General features: G+C 44.6%; 1 protein-coding gene across 3 annotated transcripts in view; it reads right to left on the reverse strand.

Moving 5' to 3' along the window:
* The window catches only part of LRBA (LPS responsive beige-like anchor protein), a 1,864,610-nt gene that overhangs the window by 1,338,854 nt on the left and 505,051 nt on the right, over positions 1–20,705 (reverse strand). The window lies entirely within an intron of this gene.

Consider the following 20,705-nt stretch of genomic DNA (forward strand, 5'->3'; position numbering starts at 1 on the left):
AGGAGCAAAACATCAAACTACTGAATTAGTAAAACCGCTCCTTTATACCCTAAAGTCAGCAGGGATTGATACTGGAACTCTAAAATAAACTACCCCCAGACTACATTTGGGAAAAGAAGGGGAATCTCTTATGGATGTCAGAGGGTGACAAAACGACCTGGCATGAATTCAACTGTAGGGTAAGAGCCCTAAGTAAGATTGATCTGGGCTGAACACAGGAATACAACAGTAATATTGTTAACCTTAAAGGAAGCCTGTGCATTCCCCAATAAATAATCTTTGATTTGTGCATCTGGAGTCAGCATGTATAAATCACTTACACATGGTTACTGCAGTGTCTAGTCTTAGCCTTTGTTCTTGCCCACCACATAGCTGAACATACAAATACAGTTGTAGCTTATGTCACCTGAGCAGAAGCTAACCACCAGCACTCATAACTGATTTATTAGACACAAAAAGGCGTTTAAGCACAGTTTTCGGGATATACATTGAACCTGGATACAATACTGTTAAGTGTCACATACTCCTATGTCAGAATAAATAATAAGGCAAGGTATCTTGGTATCACATTAACACAAGAATATAGTAATGTATATAAAAATAACAACAATTCCATACTTAAATAATGTACACAATTTTAAAATATACTATACTAAGTTAGCCATATTGATCCAGTAAAGATGACCATCCTCCCAAAATAAACATTACTTGCTTAGAGCAGTAAGAGTACCTATTACTAATAGTTTCTTTCCCAGACTTAATGCAGCTGTTCCTTCTTTTTTATGTGAGACCAACAAAAGATTAAAGAGCACGCAATACTTACCTCCATTATTACAACATAAGGAATAGTCTCTTTCATTTTTTCAGCTTTATGGCTTGGGCAGCCTGGGGCAGTCAGGCAGAGTACTCTTCATCACTGACATACTTGAGATCTGCCGGACTGTAAATCAGGTGGAAGGATCTTCAGTCTGGCGGAGAGGGTACTCCCTTGCTGATGCAACAGAGAAACCTCTCGGCTAAACTCTAAATGAGCCCCTATATTTTGTTAAGATAGAGTACTCAGTAGACCAAAGTATTTCTGCTTTTCTTTAAAGTCTCCACTGAAAATTGCGGAATACTGTATTACAGCAAAGGTTGGACTGTGGTACAGATATTTAAATGTGGGGATAAGACTGTGCCTGTAAGGTACAAGCTAATTCATGATGAACACCACTTGGAAAATCTTTGCAAAACATATATTAGCGGAAGGCTCTGATGTGGTAGATAGTTTGTTCCAGGCGTTCTGGGATAGGTAGGAGAAGGCTCAGAGGTTCTGGGAGATTTGGGAGATTTGGGAGAGGACAAAGCAGCTGGCCAAACGGAGGAGTCCGGCATGGGAGTGCAATTAGATGCAGCTGTTGGGGCATGCTAGGCCTTGGTTGTATAGTGCTTAATAGGCAAGAGAGAGAAAAGGGTGTTTTGTAGATTTGGACTCAGTGGAAGTCTTTGAGGTGTTTGGATCTTTGGGTGTGATACAGTAGTTGGAGTGTGAGTCCAGTGGCTGTGTTCTGCATCACCTGGGGTCTTTTGACGAGTTGGGTAGTGATGCCGATGTAGAGGGCGCTGCTGTAGTCGAGCCTGATGCGGAGTGAGGTAGGTCTAGGACCAGGCGGGCAGCAGCATTCTGAATGAGCTGTAGTCTGTGTAGAGTGGCCTTGCTGATGTTGAGCATGAGAGCGTTACAATAATCCAATTTAGAGATGACTAGGGCTAGGATAACTGTAATTTTAAGTTCATACTGAAGAAAAGGGAAGATTTTCTTTAACATTTTCATGGACCAGTAACAAGATTTGACAGTGTGGTTGACTTGTTGCTCAAACGATAAAGTCCTATCGAATATAATGTCAAGATTCCTGGCCGACGATCTCGGGGCTGGGCATTCGTTGCAGGACATTGACCACCAGCGTAGCCTCCATAGACTAGTGTCCACGCCAAAGAAAAGAATTTCAGTCTTATCGCCATTCATTTTGAGCCAGTTATGGCTCATCCAACTATTAATCCTGCTCATGCAGTCATAACTTCTGTCTGCCACCTCCTCCCAATTCTGGTTCACCGGAATGATTAATTGAGTATCATCCGCGTAAGACACCACTTGAAAGCCAAAAGAGTGAACCAATCTGGCCAAAGGTGCGACATAAAGGTTGAACAAAGTGGGGCTGAGCGACATCCCCTGTGGAACACCAAAAGGGAGTTGAAATGGCGTAGCCTTAAAGTCGCCACAGCTTACCGTGATAGATCAATCCGTCAGCAAAGATTTCATAATGTCGAAAGCCTTACCTCTTACTCCAGCCTGATGGAGCCGCTGGAGCAAAAGTTGAGGGGATATGGTGTCAAACGCCGCAGAAAGATCCAGTAGAACAAGGATGGCTCCTTCTCCCGATCCACTCTTCTCCAAATGATATCCGCTGAAGATATCAGGGCAGATTCTGTGCTATGAGCTTGACGAAACCCATGTTGAGATGGGTCTAGTCCTCCACTGGCCTGGAGAAAAGCAGCCAGTTCGGTATTAAGATGTCTCTCTAATATCTTGGCAATGATGGGTAAAAGAGAGATGTAACGTAAATTTGTCAAATCATTAGGTTCACCTGCTAGGCTTCTTAATAAGGGGGATCACAATGGACTCCTTCCAAGCAGGAGGGAAGCACCCTTCCCTTAATATGTCTGAGTAGACCGGTTCCAGAACAGCAGAAATCAGGTCAGGCACTAATTTTAATATCCTAGGGGGGCAGGGGACCCTGACTTAACCCATCCCAACAATACAGAAATTCTGTTGGCTGGCAGAGGAGAGAAATCAGTCAACTTCGCACTGAGATCGGAGGGTCGAATGCCCTCCGGGTCACCTCCATCTCCTCCAGGAGGGAGCTGAGCAAAGTTCGAATGCAGCTGAAGAATTTTATTCTCAATGAACTCCGCGACTCTTTGGCAGAAGGTGGGAGAGTTCTCAAGCCAGGAAAGGACCGTCAGGTGGGTCAAAGTGTGAAATAGTACCATTTGGGGGGGGGGGGGGGGGGGGGGGGGCATTGTGTGTGTGTATACATATATAAAAATATATATATTTCACTAAAAAACAAAGGTTAACGTGCTGTAGCTAGATGCTAAAATAAGGTAAAACTAACTTAAGAAACAAAAAACTTCTTAAATTCACCAGTTATAGTTTACTACGTTAATTATAACGTGTACCCCACACAATGCACTGCTTATGACCTTACATATTACATCACCCATTACATATTAAATTACAACATTTACGGTATCACTGATGTGTCAAATGACACCATTGGGGACATCAGTAATAACATCATAGTCATACACAGCAGAATTACTGAGCGTACACCTGTGGACCTAGAAATAACAGAAGTCCTGGAAACAAGTGTAATTGTGTATTTTATATAGTTATATGATGCCCCCTTTAAAAATTACAAATGTCTCGGGAGGAAGAAGTACTGTATGCTAAACAAGATGAAGGCTGAGTACACATGATGTGGGTTGCAGAGTTATGTTTGATAGAAGGTATGCTTAAAAGAGCCTGTTCTTTAGAAAGAAGCTGTTGTTGACAACAGATTAATCAACAGTGGATATCTAGGCATGTGCTCATATTAACTAGGTGTAATACAATAGTATAGACAATTTGTATGAGGTGTGCATGTTTATTTCTAGAACTTCACAAAAAAACAAAAATTTAAGTAATGCAGATAAATGAGCAAAGATATAATATAGGCGGTGGCGGCTTATCCCATACTGGTTCTGTAACCATGGCTCCAAGGTGGTGTGCCGTTATGCCCATCTGAGGAATGTGTGTAGTGCAGTTCACTAAACTATGGAGTGTTCTTCACAGGGCCTGCTAGAAGGTATCTTTACAGCGGCAAATGTAGCTGTGTGTCAACCTCTTGACTTACAATTGCGTGTTATATTAAGTCTTTAAGAGAGTAATCCCATGAAGGGAGACAGAATGTGGTCCACAGGTTTAGCATGTTAAATTACTTCAAGTTCACAAACCCTATAGGACGGTGTCACAGGGACTGTACGTCATCACCAATGATGTCATTAAACATGTCATCAGTGATGTACTACTATCTGAAGTCATAAGCAGAGCAATTGCGGGGGTGCAATTTACAATTAGCCCAATAAACTATAACTGGTGAATGTCAGAGGTTTTCTTGGTTTTAGGCATTATATATTACCATATTTCTACACCAAACTATAATGTCTCTTCAACCTTTGTTTCTTGAGCGAAAAAATATATATACACATACACACAATAGACATACATACACAATAAACATCTGTTAAAGTGAATAGCTGCAACAGGGTTCATTCAGCTGCAGGAATGAGACAGCAGAGCAGGATTAAAATGAAAATGTAATCGTCGGCAAAGCCATCCATCATGTGCTTTATTTAGAGGCATCTATTCATGATCCAACAATTTCAATTAAATGTTTCTACTTACACTGAATATCTAACCGACCCTCTTAAGCACACATAGACATTTTTAATTGCACGTCTGCTCCATAAAAACGGAAAAACCCTGCTAATGAGGTAAATAGTACAGCTGATAATATATGCACTCCCACAGCAGTGCTTACTTTTAATTACCCGGTGTTAACCGTAAGCCTAAACTGTTCAACATGCATTTTATGTAACAGCATCTTTTGTTGGACGTACTGTAACAACAAAAAGTATTCCCAGACCAGTTCTAAAAAACGGAGCTTCTTTCAATAACAAAAAGGTTACTAAGAAACTTAGTTTGTAAACACTTTTTTCCGTCCTCATCACAGACATCAAGCAGTGTCCAAAACTCTAAAGCGTTTTCAGGTCTCATTTATTCATGGGCCGACGTCAAAACAGAACGGTGAAACATTTAAATCTAATGAGGATAGATCACTCAGAATTTAAGTGTACAGAGGAGATACAAGTCTACACTGATGCTGACCCTCCCCAATACAAACAACATTTAATTGAGTCATGTCCATTCTGGTCATTTCTTTAAAGTCCTAGGGGCGTGGCTTGTAAATGTGTTTTTGGTTCTGCGCCATTAGTATCTGAAAACAAGGTTAAAGCTTACTACCCTTTTAATCTTTTTAGTTCTTCAAGCCGCAGCCGCAGCCGCAGCCTCTTTCGTAGTCCTTAACGCTACTTTGTCAGGTAGCTGCAGATCAGCTCTCTGTAGCCTTGGACTTTCAATTACTAATCTTCTTGTTTCAAGAAACAATTGCAACAGAATCCTCCCTGCATGACGTAAACCTTTCCAAATTTCAGGGTCCATCAAGTACTGTTATCTTTTAATGGAAGCTATCTGTTGGAATACATGCAAGTATATTTAGGTAACAGCCATTATTAGGTGCAAAGACAAAAAAAGTTTCAGAAGAACTGCTCTTTTTACTAATGTGGAAGATTTGGGTCACTTGCAACAGGAAAATCTGCTAATCAATATTTAAGATAGCTTCACCATGATAGCTTAAGGTCAGTGAAAACTAGGAAAAAGGGTGGTACACTCAACCTCAGAAAAGTGGACAGTGAAATGCAAACTAGCTCTCTATAGCTTCAAGCCCGATAGTGGCAAGACTAGAAATACACTTTAGGCACATGTAGGTCAAGCGTATAACAAGAGCAGAAGGAGACCAATAGTGAAATAAGTACAGCAACTGCCACCAGACACAACACATGGACTCCAACTCATTTGCAGGGATCTCTTAACGGATAATAGGTCAATACTGCGAAAATCGGGACTACATAAATTAAAACGTGAAATAATTACTGCCCACTGTAATCTGTCATGTTAAATGTAGATGACTGCATTTCTGCCATATTCTCTCTGTCTTATCATACTGACTTGTCCAATGCCCAAACAAAGAAACAATGCTTGGAGAAATTGACCAGTATATTAGAATGCTTCCTGGAGACCCTGAAGGTTAACAACCTATATGCTCTTGGAAGGTAACTCTGTCATTCTAGTACACAATTATACATAGGACCCCTTTGTGATATTGCCAGCTGACATGACCAAAACTAGGGTAAGTCTGGAAGAGTCACTAATGAAACAGTTATCTCAAGCAAAATATTCAACACAGCATGACAAATCATATGACAACTATTGAACACAAGAGACAGCAGCAAAACGAATTAGTAACACAATGATACTTCCACCATTTCAGTCACGATGAAGCAATTCAGCACCTCATGAGTGAAGGTGATGAAGGTTGGGCTGAAGATGAAAGTCAAATCAGATGTACATTCAACACAGATGGATGTGGGGGCATGGAGAAAAAGCAAAAAGGTGCTACTGATGGCAGGCCAGCAACATGATTCCAAACAAAAAACAAGAATCCAAGAAGATCGAGAAATTGCGATGGCTCCAGGTCATCATTCTATACGGGCGTTCCTATCAACCATGGGTCAGAAATAATGCGGTTGAAGACAGCGAACCATTTCTCAAAAAGATGTTCTGAAGGTGGAGAGCTTCTAAATATGAGAGTGTGGTGACAAGCACATGTGATAAAAGGTCAACTTGAAATGCTTGAACTTCAAAAGACAATGCAAGAACAACCATATTTGAATCCTCATCAGAAAAGTTGATCGTAATAGAGAGAGGGAAGCCAATAATAACTCAACAGACACTGCCATTGCTAAGCAGGTAAACATGTTGTCGCGAAAGAAGGTGCATATGGCAATGTTGGTGAAACCGGTCTTAAGTCTTCAACATTGCTAATGTTTTACTGGATGATGACCTGATAAGCAACATCATGTACACTTCAGAATTAGTAAAAATTGCAATAAAACCAGAATTCAAGCCTCCAAAGATTAACCTAGGAAGGTTCTTTAACATCATATGCTATGTAAATGTATCCCTCAATGATGAGAAGCAACTTATGATGAACAAAAACAACAGTCCGCTGCTGGTTCAACTCATGGGGCTCATTGCCAAAAGATTGTAACCATTCTAAGTCACAGCGTGACAAGGCAAGTTCAAGTCCTGTTCTGGGGCATAAAGAAGATCAATGATGCTCAAGCCATTCTGTACAATTATAAAGTTACTTACCTTACTGAGCAGAGCAATCACCAGTTACCCATCCTCCTTTAACCACACGTGGTATAAGGTTCAGCCAGAAAAACAGGTAATCCTCAATGGACTCCACTACAGAGCTCTCAAATAGTGATGATGTCCATGAAAAATACAAACAAACTGTTCCTATGTGATCATGAACTGTAATGGTAATCCTATGTGCAACAGGAAGAGCACTTGGGTTAGTACTCAACAATGTAATCAGTCTTCTCAACGAAATGTGAGTATTCAGCCACCTGTATCTCTACAAAATCTAAGACTGGCTCAAATGCATTCTTCAGGTGAAGGGCATTACCACGTTTGAAAGATGTATGTGCCATTACTGCAGCTGAACTTCAGAATATCCTCTGCAGCTATTTGTGGAGACAGAGAATTCTACGAGTTGAACCTGGGGAGGGTTATTGATAACCTCTGTCCATCCATCAAGTTTTGGAATACACTGAAACTCTCCCCGATGGGGAATATAGCACTGATCAAAATGGTGGTGTTGCCCCCTCAGTCTGTTTGTACTTGAGGGCATCATGTATATGTATATCATGTCTACTGAACTATTTTGGCCAGGTAGCACACTCCCCACGCGCGCAGCACCACCAAGCCGTGCCTGTGTCTCCCCCTCCCCGCCCTCGCTGCGTCTAGGGATCGAGGCCCTTCGGGACCCAATCCGCTAGAGCGTCTCTCTGCCCCTTCAGCCTTCGCACTTTTTCCTTCAGTCAACCTTGACTCTCTTCTATGCTTTCTAGCCTCTGACTCCGTTTTCACCTCTTCTTTGCCTTTTCCATCTTTTTTACACCTTTTCTTTTTGCCTTTCCGATTTCCCTGTTTTTTTGCCGTTTCCCGCTCCTTTTGCCCGCTCCCCCCGCGCCCCCATTCGCCCACTCTGCCCGCCTCCCAGCTGCTCCTCCCTCCCTCCCTTCTTAATGGCGGTCGCGCGCAACGGGTGTGCCGCTGGCGCGCCGGAGGCGCACCAGAGGCAAGCCCGTCTGCGCCCATCCGTGCCTGGACCGCGCCCAGCGCCAGAACCCCCTGGCCCCGGCAACAGCCACCCCGTCAGAACCAGCTACAACACCGACACCCTCCGTGCGCTCAACACCAGCCGAGACACCACCTGCTTCCAGGCCTCTCCAAAGAGCACGCACGGACCCTTCTCCTGCCACAACTGCAGCTTCACCTGTGCCAGAGCCCACAAACCTCCTAGAACCAAGACCAACCACCTCCGCTGCATACTCCTCAACACTCGCTCAGCACGCAAGCACGCCATCGGACTCTGGGACCTGCTCGACTCCATCACCCCGGACGTGGCCTTCCTAACCGAAATCTGGTGGAATGACTCCTCAGCACCTGACATCGCCATAGCCATAGCCATCCCGGACGGATACAAAGTCTCCCGTCGAGACCGCACCAACAGAATCGGAGGTGGTATAGCCATCGTCCACAAAGCCACCCTCAAAGTCAAGACCACCCTGGACGACTCCTTCTGCGCCGCCGAACTCCTACACTTTCAAGTCTGCACCGACCCCAACACCACGCTCAGAGGAACACTCATCTATAGACCTCCAGGACCCAGGGCACCGTTCAGCAATGCCATCGCCGACCTAGCCAGCACCCACGCACTCGCCTCCACGGACTACATCCTCCTCGGGGGCCTGAACTTTCACCTCGAAAACAACAATGACACCAACTCCACCACCCTGACCAAAATCCTCGCCAACCTCGTCTTCACACAGCTCGTCAACACACCCACCCACACAGCTGGTCACACTCTTGACCCCATCTTCTCCACAAGCCACCACGTCACCGTCAACCACACCACCGAACTATACTGGACCGACCACCACTGCATCCATTTTACCTTCAAGAAACAAACAGAACACCACCTCACCGAACAACCACCCCGCCGACGATGGGGCAAAATCACCAAAGATCAACTACCAACGCCCTAGCCCAGAAACCACCCGCCAACCCCACGACCCTGACACCGCCGCACACAACCTCAAGCTATGGATCAACGACTGAACCGACCGCCTTGCTCCACTCAGAAAACCCTCCAACAACCACGTCAACAAAAAAGCCACCTGGTTCACCGACGACCTCCAAGCCTCCAAAAGCCACTGCGGGACACTCGAGCAAATATGGCTATCCGAACGCACTCCAAACAACCACACGGCACTCAAGGATGCTACACGCAAACACCACCAACTCATCAGGCTAGCAAAAAGACCCTCCTTCAAAACCCCCCTAGAAAACAACGCCCACAACTGCAAAGAGCTTTTCAACATAGTAAAAGAACTCTCCAACCCAAGCGCCACCACCAACGACATCACCCCCTCCCAAGAACTATGCGACGCCCTAGCAACCGCCTTCCACCAGAAAATCACTGACATCCACGAAAGCTTCAACTCCCTTCATACCTCGGACACTCCTATTACGCCCTCCATGAACTCAACCCGCTCCAGCCGACTGACCTCCTGGACCAGCATCAGCGACGATGAAACCCGCAAGACCATGAACTCCATCCACTCCGGATCACCATCAGACCCCTGCCCTCACCACATCTTTAACAAAGCAGACACAGCCATCGCTCCACACCTACGGAAAGTCATCAACATCTCCTTCAAAACTGCAAGATTCCCAGAAAGCTGAAAATACGCCGAAATCAACGCTCTTCTCAAGAAATCTAAAGCGGATCCCACGGACCTAAAAAACTTCTGGCCCATCTCCTTGCTCCCCTTCCCGGCAAAAGTCATAGAGAAAATCATCAACACTCAGCTCACTCGGTACCTCGAAGACAACAACATCCTTGACCCCTCCCAGTCCGGCTTCAGGCATAACCACAGCACCGAAACCGCCCTCCTCGCAGCCACAGACGACATCAGGAGCCACCTTGACAACGGAGAAACATCAGCCCTCATCCTCCTAGACCTCTCGGCCGCCTTTGACACTGTCTGTCACCACACCCTGAAAGCCCGCTTCCGAGATGCAGGAATCCAAGACCAGGCCCTCGAATGGACCGCATCATTCCTCGCCGGCAGAACCCAAAGAGTCCGCCTCCCCCATTCCAATCCAAGGCCTTCAACATCATCTGCGGTGTACCCCAGGGCTCATCCCTCAACCCGACGCTGTTCAACATCTACATGGCCCCCCTTGCACAGGTAGCCCGGCAGCACAACCTCAACATCATCTCCTACGCCGACGACACCCAACTCATCCTTTCCCTCACCAAGGACCCTCGCACCGCCAAAACCAACCTCCACGAGGGACTGAAAGCCATCGCCGACTGGATGAGACACAGCAGGCTAAAACTGAACTCGGACAAAACAGAGGTCCTCATCCTTGGGCCCACCCCCTCTGCTTGGGACAACTCATGGGGGCCGGCCTCGCTGGGTCCCCCACCGACACCCACCGACAGCGCACGAAACCTCTGCTTCACCCTCGACTCATCCCTCTCCGTGTCAAAGCAGGTCAAGCCCGTCTCCTCCTCCTGCTACAACACCCTCTGCATGCTTTGCAGAGTCTACAAATGGATCGCAACAGAAACAAGAAAAACAGTAACCTAGGCCCTCGTCAGCAGCAGACTCGACTACAGCAACGTCCTCTACGCCGGCATCCAATCCAAACACCTACAATGCATCCAGAACGCCTCCGCCCGACTCATCCTCAACATCCCTCGACACAGCCACATCACCCCCCACCTAAGAGACCTTCACTGGCTCCCCGTCGAAAGGGACCTTCAAGCTCCTCACCCACGCACACAAGGCACTCCACAACACCGGACCAACGTACCTGACCAGCAGACTCAGCTTCTACACCCCAACCCGACAACGCCGCTCCGCCAACCTCGCCCTCGCCTCCAACGCATATCTTCCGGCGGTAGATCGTTCTCGTACCTCACCGCCAAGACCTGGAACACCCTCCCGTCTGACCTAAGACAGACCAAGGACCTGCTATCCTTCAGACGACTCCTTAAGACCTGGCTCTTCGAGCAGTAGCAGCACTCCCCCCCCCCCCCCCCCCCACACACAGCACCTTGAAACCCTCACGGGTATGTAGTGCGCTTTACAAATAATTGATTGATTGATTAACTGATCCCTTCTCAGGTGTTTCGTAACCTCTTGGTGGAAATGATGCACAGCGGGGCTGTCCATGTTACAACTGGAATGGCATAATGGGGGAATGGAGGTCCCTGACCTCGAGTTCTATTACCTGGTGGCCCAGCTGCAGCACGCCATACTCTGGTTGGATGAGGTGAAAATTGGGAGAAGTCCTTGCTCGCAGTCACACACAACACCCACAACAAAAGGACCCCCTTTATGAGAGGGGAAGAGAGTTCCAGGGACCATGCTGCATGTGATCCCTCTGCTGGGTGAACTTTGGGATGAAGCAATTCAGGGGTTGTCAGAAGAGCGCTGATTGTGCGGGATTAGGACATATGGATAGTGAGGCCTTTTGCAATGACAGCCTGTAGTATGGCTATGGATTGCTGGCGCATGGCAGCTGTACAACACTGGCCGATCAATACCCCACAGACTGATTGATTTATCGCCATGCAGGATGCGTTCACGGCCTGTGGGCTGGGACCTGTCTAGTGTCTGCAGTACGCTAAAATTGCAGCCACAGCGTGGGAATTCTGGCCCACGTTCACAGTGGCCCCCGAGTCTACACAAATGTTAGTCACTATGCTATCTATGACAGGGGGCTGGAAACTGAATACTCATTTATATCAGACACTTCGAGCAGATAACCAAAGACCTCCTTTGAAGATAGAGGACACCTGGCACTGGTATGCAGACACCCAATTACTTCCAAGGAATGGACCAAAATACATTATGGGGTGCGGTAGGTATTGATTAATGCACAATTTAAGCTCATATAGTATAATTGTATCCACCTTGCCTATCTTTCCCCCCAACTGCTACAGAAATCTACTCAGCAAGACACCCAATGTGTGCGTTGTGGATATGTGGAGGCTGATTTTGTATATGTGCTAACGGGCTGCCTGATAATCGTGTGTTTTTGGGAAGAGATACTGGAGCAGCTTAATAGGGTCACGGGGTGGGGCTATCACGCTCACAATTAAGCAATGCTTGCTCAGTCTACTCCCTGAAAAAAGAACAAGAAACAAAGTAGAATATTCTTAATGCTTGATCTGGTTTTGGCCAACGGGCATATTGCTATTAGATTGTGGATTGAGAGCGAGTCGAGGAAATGCATATGAAGGTGGTGAGGGGTGATGAGAAACTGGTGGATGATCTGGATGTGTGGCGAGCCCTAATACAAGCCCTGACTGGCCCTCCTGATACTAGAACCCCCTGAAGGGCTGGGGGAGGTTATAAACACAAGAACCGAAAGTAAGAGCAGGAGGGTCTGATTTTTTTGGCCCTGAAACATGAGAACTGGAACAACGCGACTGGAAGCAATGATGGAGCACAGGGGGTGGGGTTGTTTTAGTTACAAATTCTTCACTGCTTTATGTTGTGTCCTGTGGTGCAGGGCTGCTGCAAACTTGAACGGATCTAATGCATCGGAGTGGGCGCAAGTTTGTTCCAACTGTACCCTTATAGTTACCTACATATTTGTAATGATAACTATGTGTATGTAGGTTGTGTCATGAAAAAAAGCCAATAAAGATTACAATAATAAAGCCAGTGGTTAAGAATAGTAGCTTTCTTGAAAATGTTTTGAAATCATATCTCTATTTCTAAATAAATGTAAAACTAATGAGCAAACTGTAGGACTTCACATTTTGCAGTCCATTGAAAGGACTCGCTGAAATCCAGTTGGTAAGGGCAGGATAATTATTTCATTGGTTATATGCATATAGCACATGCATATAGCACTGGCTCTTCAGCCAGGAAATGAAGACTAAAGCATTGTCCTTTATTTTACCTTGATAGCACGCAAGACTACCCCTATGACATATTTCATTTCCGTGATGGCCTAGTCACTCTACCATGTCAAGCGATCCCAGCATCAGACATTCATTCATCATACAAACGCCGGCGAATTATAAGAAATGAACCACTTCCACAACCTGCCTAGAAAATCATTATAATAGGCATTCATCTCAATAAATCACGGAATTCGGTCTTCAAATATTTAGCTAACTAACGAGCACCATAAATATTTTTGCATCATCATATGTTTCTTGCATTATTTAAAAAGTCTTCAAGGAAATATTTGTTAATATAATTTCGGACGACATCACCACAAGCATCAGAATGTTTACTAACGCCAATAAAGTTCTGTTCATGTGGCTCTTTAAAGAAAAGCCATTAATTTGCAAAATTATTCACATTTAACGTTTATTTGTTTTCTAGTGCTAGAGACGCTTAACAATTTTCATAATCTAACAGCTGCTTTTAAGGAAATACCTATTAAGAATGCATAATTACAAAGCATTTAGGAACGTATTAATGTGGAAACAGCTAGAGGCAATAATTCTATAATGATATTCAGTGAAAGAGAGTAAAATTCTTCTCATAAGACAAAGAAAACCGATTTGGTTAGTTCTCCTCAATGGTATAAGGTGCACTGCAACCGCCATGGTCACTGATCAAAAGATTTGTATATTGCGGCCATTGCTACGGCTTGTCAGCGCAGTTGGCTCAGGTTCCTTCATGCCCTGGTCTTGACGAGTCTGTCACAGGCTAGAGTGTGTTTTCTGTCCGACTAGGTTCACCAAAACAACACAAAGTAGCCTCCTCTGACCCAATATTTGTCTGAAAGAGGAGGGTGGCCTCTCAGGTCTCGGAGGTTGATTTTATGGGGTGACTCTTGTGCTGAAAATCATCCAATTCAATCACTGGGGAAGAGAGACGAGATCAGAGAGTGTTTTTTCTCCAACACCATGATACACCGCCTGCCTAGCCGAAAAATCTTATATAAAGGTTTGGCGGCTTATGTATTTTAGAGAATACTGCCAACATGGGCACTAGATTAATGAGCTAGCTGCGAGATATCAATGGGTGCACACTAATCTAAAAAAGATAACATCAGTGAAGATCAATTTATCACACTCATAAGGTTGCTAGTTGACTTTCAAATGAGACACTGACATAAGCAACAACTTGTTGCCGAATGTGTTGATCAAGCCTGGACTGCCTTAAAACACACAAAAAAAAAAAGTGTCCAGGGCACTTTAATACCCGCTGCCACATGCTGTCTCTATGGAAAGGTTAAAATATGCAACCCTTTCCTGTCACACCATTTTGTACATCAAAGGAGTGACTATTACAAACTCTGCGAAAGGTAACGCCCCAGCACATCACAATCTTGATCCTTATTCCAGTATGATCGTCCATTGCTAATCAAAATACAGTAACAAGAAAATAATGGAAGGTGTGATAGCGCCTAGTTCCTTATCCAAGTATGCATACAAAGGACGGGTTATAAGGTAAAACTACGGCATATACACAACTAGTAAGGGCCATCTGATGTAGAGAAATAACAGTTCTCGCCACCTACTGCTGCATCGATAACAATCACCCAACAATAGGCATTCCAGAATATTAATTCGTTTAATGAAGTTTATATGGGTTTTGCCATCTACTGTGATGACCATTTTAAGTGATTACTGCCACGTGTAAGAACAGAGCGAAGTCCCCTACTAAATGCAAAAAAAAAGATACCCATAAGAATAACACCTATGATCTTGAATTTGCACTTGCGACGGACGCAAAAGATTTAACAGCCCCAGAAGACTACTTTTTGGCAGCAACGTTTTTCAACGTGGAGTGCACTGGAGATCGGTGTTGAACTTAATTACCGTGCAGATCCTGCTCTTCTTGCCAGCTCTCTGACAGCGTTTTCTGCTTTGAAAACACTTATGGCGATTGGGCCCTGGCAAGCCGGTCTCCTCGTGCATAAAATGAAAAGCCCGACCAGCCACTGACCTTTATCAAGATGAACGGCGGGCACCGGCAATCGCCAGAGCGGATCTTCGCAGGAGATAAGATGGGGATTCTTGGCATGGGAACGCGCGCGCTCACCTTGGTGTTCGCAAAGGCCCACAACCTGGCAGCCGTTCAGCCAGACTTCACTCGCCGAGCTGTTGCTGTATCCTTTCCAGCGCTGGCGGGAAAGTTGATAAACCCTAAGATATGAGGAGAGTTTTGATTTCTGACAAAGCATTCCTGAGATAAATGCAGGATCAGAGGGACCTTTGAAATTCCCAGAGATAGCCCATTGGTAAAAAGCTATATGAGAACAACTTTAACAAGGTGTCTTTCCTTCCAACATGTTAACCCGTTGAGCTTCGTCTGTGCCACCAGACGATACATCAAATGTAAAGCAGACAGGCGAGGCTCCGCAGCACATCCTGCAGTCTGCTCCTCCAGAGCTTCCACTGCACCCGTGCTTCTGCGCCATCCCCAAAGACTCCCAAACACTGCGCCGAGGCCCGGGACTGTCTCCTCCAAAAGTTCATGACCCACAGAAACTTTTACTTCTGGAAACAAGCATCTTAAGAGCACATGTTTGTTAGCGCTAGTGGGAAGAACATAATTTGGCAGTCTAGTAAACTTCACAGGAGGAAAGCAATTCCACACGGTAGCACTTTGAAAAATATAACACTTTAGGCAACACAACAACATTTATTGTCCCATTCATCATATTAGAATCTGAAAACGCAAATGTTATAGATCTATATGATAATGAATGTCTAAACTTATAGGAAACAGGTATACCGATTAAGTGTAGGTGAACCTATTGGAGGTTGAAGAGTTTAAAAGAAAACAGACCTGGAGTTGACTGCTTGACTTAAAATCACAATGTAGGACAAACTTAGTCACAGTGTTGCTCAGGGATATTGTTCTACTGTTAATTGAAGACGTGAACAAACCTAATCATATGCTGTCTCAGACATCGAAAATTAAGGGTGCGAACAAACAGACGTATTGAGGTTGAAAAGTATTTTTATTTAAGTGCCAAAGCGTATGGTACAATGGCGCATTTAGAAGGGGTTTTCCCCAACGAGTGCCTGGTTGTCAGGGTTGTCTGCCCCTAATGCACGGGGACAGAGACCCTGTGCCCTTTAATGGAGTCAGTAACATTTTCCTTCAAATTGTTGTTAGCCAATCAGATGATACAATCTCACGGGGGGACAACAACTTAATGGATTTGCACCAAATAATGAAAAGCACCCTCTCTGAGTAAAGTTCTACCTTTATGACAATTCTGGTGTCATTCCGTTTAGCCGTTACATATATTAGCATAAGATACATCTCTTCGTAACAACCTGCTGACTGCATTATACTCCTGAACCATGGGCACGTCAGCATTGTGGAAACTGCAAACTCTGCAAAAAAATAGCCCCAATCCTTTCCTCGGTAAGACAAAAAAGCTAACACTTTCTGGGAAAATTGCAGAAATACAATTTTATTTCAAGATAGTTGTGTGCTACCATAAACCATCTGACACGTTTCAGCTGCCCTGCAGCCCTGCTCACAGATGAATGCATACATATATTTTACAGAGACACTCAAGTTATAGTAAGCATTTGTAAACAGAGGAATTCCGCAGATTTTTGCTTGCTAATAACTTTGCCACCGTTTGATGAACCTCCACAATAACATGCAGACCGTCAGATTTCTACATGGGGTGATAATGCAAACTTTCGTGCTGCTTAGTTAAGGGAAGGTGCATGGAAAACAAAAGGGGGGTGGGGTCCCCAATACACAATTTCCACCAATGCATTTTCCATAGACTTTTTAATCAGATGTAGCAACAAAATGGCTTAACTGATTTAGATTACATTTGGCAGGAATATAGATTATGTGGTGGAAAATATCTCTTACCTTACTTAATGTGAATTGGTTCAGTAGTTTTAAAAATAGAAGGGACAAAAACGTAGTAATATATTGGGCTGTATACCATGGTAATTTTCGGGGTATACCGCGGTACATGGCAATTACAAAACACAACATTATTTGGTGATAACAACCCTTAGAAAAATCTAGACATATTGTTTTGACCACAGTTTGTGTTTGTTCTACGTTTGAATGGAAAATCTAGCTTAGTGCTGTTTTAAAAATATATAGAAATAAATAAGGCATTTCACAAAAGTTTGTAGAGTTAGGGAAAAGTATTTTTATGGGTTTATGTATTTTTACAAAAGTTTATGGAGTACTGCAGTACTTCCTTGAAACTATCTTGGAAGTACCCCCGTACTTATGTTAGAAATGGGGTCTCTGGTTGGCAGTCAGTTTGCACTCTGTCCAAGCGGGGACCCTCACTCTAGTCAGGGTGAGATACACAGCTCAGATAACCCCTGCTCAACCCCTTGGTAGCTCGGCACAAGCAGTCAGGCTTATCTTAGAGGCAATGTGTAAAGTATTTGTACAAAACACACACAGTAACACAGTGAAAACACCACAAAAGGATTCCACACCAGTTTAGAAAAAGAGACAATATCTAAATTAAACAAGACCAAAATGACAAAAATCCAACATACACAAGCAAAGATACCAATTTTTAACTGCTTGGGTGCCCCCGATGAGCTGGTCTCAAGTTTGGGAAGCTGCCATGTAGAAAAATCCGCAAGACCTAGACACATCTGAAAACTAAACACCAAGATGATTCCAGGGTGGCGTGCTTCACATGCACCCCCCGCACCATTTCCTTACTCACAATTCCCTGCAAACGTGCAACTTTGCTGGAAAGCACACATTTTTCTCACATTTTTGTGATGGAACCTTCCGGAATCTGCAGGAATCCACAAAATTCCTACCACCCAGCATTGTCTCATCTATACCGATAAAATTTCTGCTGCACTTGTCAGCCTAAAAAGTTTTTTATTTTTTTTCAAACTGCCCTTTTGGACCCACATTGGTTCCCCCTCAATTTCGACGTGTTGTTGGCTCTTCCCCGTGTCAAACACTTGGCCCACCTACACAAGTGAGGTATCATTTTTACTGAGTGACTGAGGGGAACGTTGGGTGGTAGGAAATTTGTCCTGGTGCGGTGATCCCACACAGAAATGTGGGAAAAATGTGATTTTTTAGCTACATTTGAGATCTGCGGAGGATTCTGGGTGAGAAAACATTGGGGGATCCACCCAAGTCACACCTCCCTTGACTCCCTCGGGTGTCTAGTTTTCTGAAATGCCTGGGTTTGTTAGGTTTCCCTAGATGGCTGCTGATCCCAGAACCAAAAACGCAGGTGCCCTCCCCCCTGCAAAAACAGGTAGTTTTCTATTTGATAATTTTGATGTGTCCAGATAGTGTTTTGGGGCATTCCCTGGTGTGAGCACAAGGCCTACCCACACAAGTGAGGTACCATTTTTATCGGGAGACTTGGGGAAACGCTGGGTGGAAGGAAATTCATGGCTCCTCTCAGATTCCAGAACTTTCTGTCACCAAAATGTGAGGAAAAAGTGTTTTTTTTAGCCAAATTTTGAGGTTTGCAAAGGATTCTGGTTAACAGAACCTGGTGAGAGCCTTCGATTCCTCTCTAGGTCTTTAGTTTTAAAAAATGCACAGGTTTGGTAGGTTTCCTTAGGTGCCGGCTGAGCTAGAGGCCAAAATCCACAGGTAGGCACTTTGCAAAAAACATCTCTGTTTTCTTTGGGAAAATGTGATATGTCCACGTTGTGTTTTGGGGCATTTCCTGTCGCGGGCGCTAGGCCTAGCCACACAAGTGAGGTACCATTTTTATCAGGAGACTTGCAAGTACATAGAATAGCAAAACAAGTGTTATTGCCCCTTGTCTTTCTCTACATTTTTTCCTTCCAAATATAAGACAGTGTGTAAAAAAAGACGTCAATTTGAGAAATGCCCTGTAATTCACATGCTAGAATGGGCACCCCAGAATTCAGAGATGTGCAAAAAACCACTGCTCCTCAACAACTTATCTTGTGCCCATTTTGGAAATACAAAGGTTTTCTTGATACCTATTTTTCACTCTATATTTCAGCACATGAATTGCTGTATACCCGGTGTAGAATGAAAACCCACTGCAGGGTGCAACTCATTTATTGGCTCTGGGTACCTAGGGTTCTTGATGAACCTACAAGCTCTATCTATCCCCGCAACCAGAAGGGTCCATCAGAGGTAATGGTATATTGCTTTAAAAAATCTGACATTGCAGGAAAAAGTTACAGAGTAAAACGTAGAAAAAAATGGCTGTTTTCCTCACCTCAATTTCAATATTTCTTTTATTTCAGTTGTTATTTTCTGTAGGAACCCCTTGTAGGATCTACACAAATTATCCATTGCTGAATTCAGAATTGTGTCTACTTTTCAGAAATATTTAGATTCTTGGGATCCAGCATTGGTTTCACACCCATTTCTGTCATTGATTGGAAGGAGGCTGAAAGCACAACAAAATCGTAAAAATGGGGTATGTCCCAGTAAAATTCCAAAATTGAGTTGAAAAATTGGGTTTTCTGATTCAAGTCTGCCTGTTCCTGAAAGTGGGGAAGCTGGTGATTTTAGCACTGCAAACCATTTGTTGATGGCAAACTCAGGGGAAAAAACACAAGCCTTCTTCTGCAGCCCTTTATTCCCATTTGTTTTTTAAACAACATTTTCACTGAATTTTGGCTAATTTCTTGGTCTCCTTCAGGGGAACCCACAAAGTGGGTACCTCTAGAATCCCTAGGATGTTGGAAAAAATGGACGCAAATTTGGCGAGGGTAGCATATGTGGACAAAAAGTTATGAGGGCCTAAGCGCTCCCTGCCTCAAATACCCAAAAAAAGGCTTGGCATCTGAGGGGGAAAAGGCCTGGCAGTGAAGAGGTTAAAATAAAAAGAGTCTTAATCCATAGAAAACAATGGATGAGTTGTTTTAGCACAAAGTATCTGGTATGCATACAAAATAAAGCGGCGACAGTGCATCAGAAAAGCAAGCAATGCATCGATTCCTTACTCACAAGTGAGGCTGTGTGCCGATTTTTTACTTGCAGCTGAGGCCATGCGTCGATTCCAGGTGCACAGCCGCGGGTGCGTGCAGGGATGTTGAAGACTTTGCCACCCAGGATCCGTGTGTGGAAATTACTAGCGTGCTGCGTGAAGGGTCAGCGGTGAGAACAGGCGCAGCATCATTTCTCCAGCTGCGAGGCGGGCGCTGCATCAAATTTTTAGATGCAGGACGTGCGTTGATTTTTCTGGCGCACCACACCTGTGCGTGGATTTTCCCCACAGGTTACCAGCTTTCACTTTTAAGGGCCCAGGGACTGGATTTGGCACCACTTAACAAGTCAGGACTCCAAGCAGAAGAGCCCAGGCACTGGCAGATGAAGTCTTTGATGTCCATAAGACTTCAGAACAGGGGGCAAGCTCAGTCCAAGCCCTTGGAGAAACTTCACAAGCAGGATTTCAGAAAGCAAGGTCCAGGTCTTTCCATCTTCAGGCAGATGCAGCAGCAGACCAGCAAAGCAACAGGCAGAGCGGCAGGTTCTCCTCAAGCATCAAGCTTTTCACTTCTTGGCAGAGGTTCCTCTAGATCCAGACATAGTCTAAAAGTCTGGGGTTTTGGGTCCACTATTTATACCCATAACTGCCTCTGAAGTAGGCAAACATCAAAGTTGTTTACAAGATCCTGCTTTGCCCAGGCCTGGCACCAGACACACACCAGGGGGTTGGAGACTGTGTTGTGTGAGGACAGGCACAG

The sequence above is a fragment of the Pleurodeles waltl genome, chromosome 1_2 (assembly GCF_031143425.1).
Source record: "Pleurodeles waltl isolate 20211129_DDA chromosome 1_2, aPleWal1.hap1.20221129, whole genome shotgun sequence".
NCBI lineage: Eukaryota > Metazoa > Chordata > Amphibia > Caudata > Salamandridae > Pleurodeles > Pleurodeles waltl.